Genomic DNA, 5,208 nt, shown 5'->3' on the forward strand with positions numbered 1-5,208 from the left:
TTTGTTTAACTTCTGATTTGGTTAGTGAATTGGCTATTTCGAAGAATTTACAAGGAGATTTAAATCAGAAGGTAGCAATACTACAGTTCACACTAAAAAGAAAGGTAGGGCCGCAGAGAGCGAGATAGATATAAGTATAAAGGCACTGGGTCTCTATCAGAAGGAACTCTAGGGGTGGAATCTCCATAGGCGTGGGTTAACGGGCAAGGAGATAATATCTTGGATGGTTGACAATCACTTTTCCTACAATTTAACGTTCCACCAAACTCAACACGCTTTCAAAGATATTAGATAACCATAAGATAACCTCGCAGCCGCCTGCTCACACTTGACATGACACAACTGATTGACAGTTATCTTTTTCTGCGCATCAGTCGGGTGTTACGTTTAGGAATCACAAACCTTCCGCTCTACAGATTTATACAGATAACATAATATTAAGATTGGTACTATTAATCATCAATAATAATTGCAGCATCTGTGTCCGGCGCCGACAAGTAGGTATTTGACTCAAGTTTTTGTTCCAACTCTGCCCTCCATTTTTATCTTTAGCTTCATGATTCTGCATGAGCCACTATTGCGCGTTGCTGAGATTTTGCTATGCATTTTTATAAGGAGGTGAATGAATAATCAGCCCCCCTAGACAAAACGCACTTTTTGATCGAATCGAAAATCGAATCCGTCAAAACTCCATACAAAAAAGGGGCTTTTCGACCACTTTTCGACTGGTTTGCGATTATAATTTGCACTTTGTCTAGACCTTAGATTAAGTCTAGACCCACTGGATCTAACTGGATCCAAATAAATCTAATTACAAAAAATGGATAATGAGGCTGTCGTGCGTGCCGCTACTAGACGACGGTTTGTGCCACGACTGCCACGGTAGTGGCAGGCTGGCAGCAGTGCAGGCAGTGCAGCGCATTGTTTTGGGTGATGCGGGTCCCGGCTTCAGTTCGGCATTAGGATTAGGGAAACCAATGACTTCCAAACTTGTATGGGTTTTGGCCAGGGTCTTATGGGACATGGGAGATACAGAACAGATTTTTTAGCTACCAGTAGGGTGAGTGAGGGTAAAAGTTTGTTACATAATCTTTTCAACGCTAAAGTCAGAATAACACTAGGTATAATAGGAATAGGTCTATTTCTTAATTCACTACTTTATTACCTATTTAACGAAATCTCGGGAAAAAGTTGACAAGCAATAATATTATTACATCCTCAGGAAATTAACTACGTTGTAAAATATTAAAAACAGTAAGATAAAATGATTTATAAACAATAAAAAGCTTGTAATGAGGTCCCTTTCTATTTTATGTTTCCGTTTATTTCAACTACAATAACATGCTTATTTATTATACTCATGAGCTTGAAGTTTCACTCCAAATCAGAAGTGAGGTTCTATTTTATTTAATCTCTTTTTAATTAGTCCTACCTACGAATACGAATGATATAATTAGATCTCATTTAGACATTCACTAGCTATTTATATAAATATTTTAATCGTCTTTCTTCGTACCACCTTCTTACGAGTAGGTATATTCATCACTTCAGCATTAGGTACATTTAACTTGCTATTTATTTAAAATTTTAAATAATTTAATCGTCTTTCTTCGTACCAACTTCTTACTTATTTCATCACATCAGCAATAATGTAGGATTCTAATGATGAAGGATTTTTTCAAATCAGTCCTATTGTTTCGGTTCGGAGCCTATTCAATATCATCATCATCATCATCATTTCAGCCAAATGACGTCCACTGCTGGACAAAGGCCTCCCCCAAAGTTTTCCATAATGAACGGTCCTGCGCTGCCCGCATCCAGGCTCTTCCCGCGACCTTTACCAGATCGTCGGTCCACCTAGTAGGAGGCCTGCCCAATATAAACAATGAAATCTTATTCCTCTTCATACTATTAGTGTAGTAGATTGTAAGTAAGTAAGACGTTTTACCAGTCAATATAAACTAGAAAACATGATACAAACTATACCAATTCAGGATTTAGTCAAGATCGCAGGAAAGTATTTTAACGAAGGCGGAAAATGCGTCGTGTGCAAAAATTACACTACATACAGGGTGTCCCAAAAACAATGGATAACCCTGTAACCATCGATAGGCCTCGCCATGATCTCCCTAACGTCCATTTTTGACCCCAGTAAAAATATCACCGTTTTCAAGATTTTTAGGTTTTTGTGCATTTTTAGAAAATTGCCATCTGCAATTACTTTTTCTCATGCCATTTCTACAAATGAGGATACTTTTCAATCTAGTTTTTTTCCTTATCACAAGGGATAGTTAGGCTATCATAAGAAAAGATTAAAGTTTAACAAACTAGTTTAAAAGTATGAAAATTTTAAGATATTGCAGAGAAGAAGGAAAAATTAATTCATTGTCTTGCACTTTTGATCAGCCATCGTGTAAAAAAAATGTAGGAAGACCATCGTGCCCATTACCTTAAAAACTTCCTTGGTTAATTGAGATTCTGAAAAGGTATCACAAGCCTATGTATTTTGTATTATTTTTATCTTATGGCTACTTGAATAGCAACTAGTATGAAAACTGCAAAAATGAGTTTTTCTCGTAATAGTTAAACTAGGACTGCATAGTGGCATTAAATACAAATGGATAATTTTTAGCGTAGGAATTTAGATAAAGCAACATTTTATCATCATCATCGTCATCATTTCAGCCGTAGGACGTCCACTGCTGAACATAGGCCTGTACCCTAATGATTTTCATAATGACCGCTTGGTAGCGGCCTGCATACAGCACCTTCCTGCTTATCTTTATGAGGTCGTCGGTCCACTTTGTAGGTGGACGTCCTACGATGCGCTCTCCGGTACGTAGCCTCCACTTGAACCCTGCTGCCTCAGTTCTGCGAACTACTGTGCCTTGCCCTTTGCTACTNAGTCAGGGCTAACCACAAATCCCTTTCCCCTTGCAAAATGGTATAAATAACATTGGTATGCACGCAAGATTATTTTGTGTTTATATCTGATCCTTATCAAATAACGCTAGCTTTGGCTTAGCTAGGGTTTTTTTTAGGCAGGGTAACTATCCACAAATATAAAACAAGTATTCTAAGGTAAAACCTGTAGCTATGCCAATGGACACCATTCATTTCACTTAAACCAAAATTACGTCAAAGTCCGGAGTTTTATAAAAAAAAAAATAACTGTGCCAAATAGTCTTGTATGCATACTATAAATTAAGCTTTATTCGATTAATGTACAATGAATTTGATAGCGATACCAACTCCCATAGTCACTTGGGCATTCTCCTTTCATCAAAATCGGTTGCGAGGTTTAAGCGGGAAAGCGTAACAGACAGACAGACAGACAGACAGACAGAGTTACTTTCGCATTTATAATATTAGTTGGGATTGACACAAACAATATTTTTGGTTTTATTATTGAGTAAGTAAATTTATTATTTCTTTAGGTTATTTTTTGTGGATTGCTACAGTCGCCAGCATGCTTGAATGAACGTTTCGTTGTAAAATTAAAATACTACCATGTCATTGTTTTCTTTATTATTCCATAATTATAACGCCATTCCATTATATCGATATTTTATATGGATTTTATATCTTTATTATTTATCGTGGATTACTTAAAAATTGTAAATTAATAAAAATCGTTAAGGTTCATTACGATTAGTTCGATTCTATAAATCGGATTAAACTATGAACCTGTACATCCCTAACAGGCATCAGCTGTCTTGTCAAGATGACAGCTGTTTGACAGCATCGAGAATCAGCTGTAGATTCTGCATGAGCCACTATTGCGCTTTGCTGAGATTTTGCTCATGCATTTTAATAAGGAGGTGAATAATCAGGATCTAACTGGATCCAAATAAAATATGCACTTACAGAAAAAAAAAGTAAGTCTCGTTAACTTGTTATATACCTACCTATATACGCAAATAAATCTAATTACAAAAAATGGATAATGAGGCTGTCGTTCTTGCCGCTACTAGACCACGGTTTGTGCTACGGTGGTGGCAGTGCAGCGCATTGTTTTGGATGATGCAGGTCCCGCCGGGATGATGCGGGTCCCGTCTTCAGTTCCGCATTAGGATTAGGGAAACCAATGACTTCCAAACTTGTATGGGTTTTGGCCAGGCCCTGGCCGCCAGGGTCTTATGGGACATGGGACATACAGAACAGATGGTTTAGCTACCAGTAGGGTGAGTGAGGGTAAAAGTTTGTTACTATAATCTTTTCAACGCTAAAGTCAGAATAACACTAGGTATAATAGATCTATTTCTTAATTCACTACTTACCTATTTAACGAAATCTCGGGAAAAAGTTGACAAGCAATAATATTATTACATCCTCAGGAAATTACCTACGTTGTAAAATATTAAAAACAGTAAGATAAAATGATTTATAAATGAGGTCCCTTTCTATTTTATGTTTCCGTTTATTTCAACTACAATAACATGCTTATTTATTATACTCATGAGCTTGAAGTTTCACTCCAAATCAGAAGTGAGGTTCTATTTTATTTAATCTCTCTTTAATTAGACCTACCTACGAATGATAATTAGATCTCATTTAGGTACATTAACTTGCTATTTATTTAAAATTTTAAATAATTTAATCGTCTTTCATCGTACCACCTACTTATTTCATCACATCAGCAATAATGTAGGATTCTAATGATGAAGGATTTATTCAAATCAGTCCTGTAGTTTCGGTTCGGAGCTTAGGCTCCGACCACAGGCCACACAACCTGTGGTCTGTGGCTGCGACTTATTAGTATTATTACTTAATTAATGTATTAGACAATCGAATCTTTTCCACTGTAGATTGTAAGTAGGTAAGAAGATGTTTCCGCTTATTTACCGGTCAATATACCTAAACCAGAAAACATGATGCAAACTACCAATTCAAGATTCAAGTCAAGATTGCAGGAAAATATTTTAACTAAGGCGGAAAATGCGTAGTGTGCAAAAATGACTACATATTCTAATTATTTCACACTAATTGAATTATGAATAAGAACAAAAAAATAATGCAAAAACTTCGGATTCCGGCTACGAATCTGCCACAATGCCTCGCATGTACTTACCATATAGTTTTTATTCGCAGCTATAATTAAAGGACATGTTTTTTGCCATCGATTCTTAAGAACTGCCTGAGATGCGAGTATGTGAGTCAGTGAGCCTTGACGGTCAAGGTTGTTTGGCAGGTCCCTACCAGCCCTGT

This window comes from Ostrinia furnacalis, unplaced genomic scaffold, assembly GCF_004193835.3.
Source record: "Ostrinia furnacalis isolate ACB-3 unplaced genomic scaffold, ASM419383v2 OfSCF7640, whole genome shotgun sequence".
Classification (NCBI taxonomy): domain Eukaryota; kingdom Metazoa; phylum Arthropoda; class Insecta; order Lepidoptera; family Crambidae; genus Ostrinia; species Ostrinia furnacalis.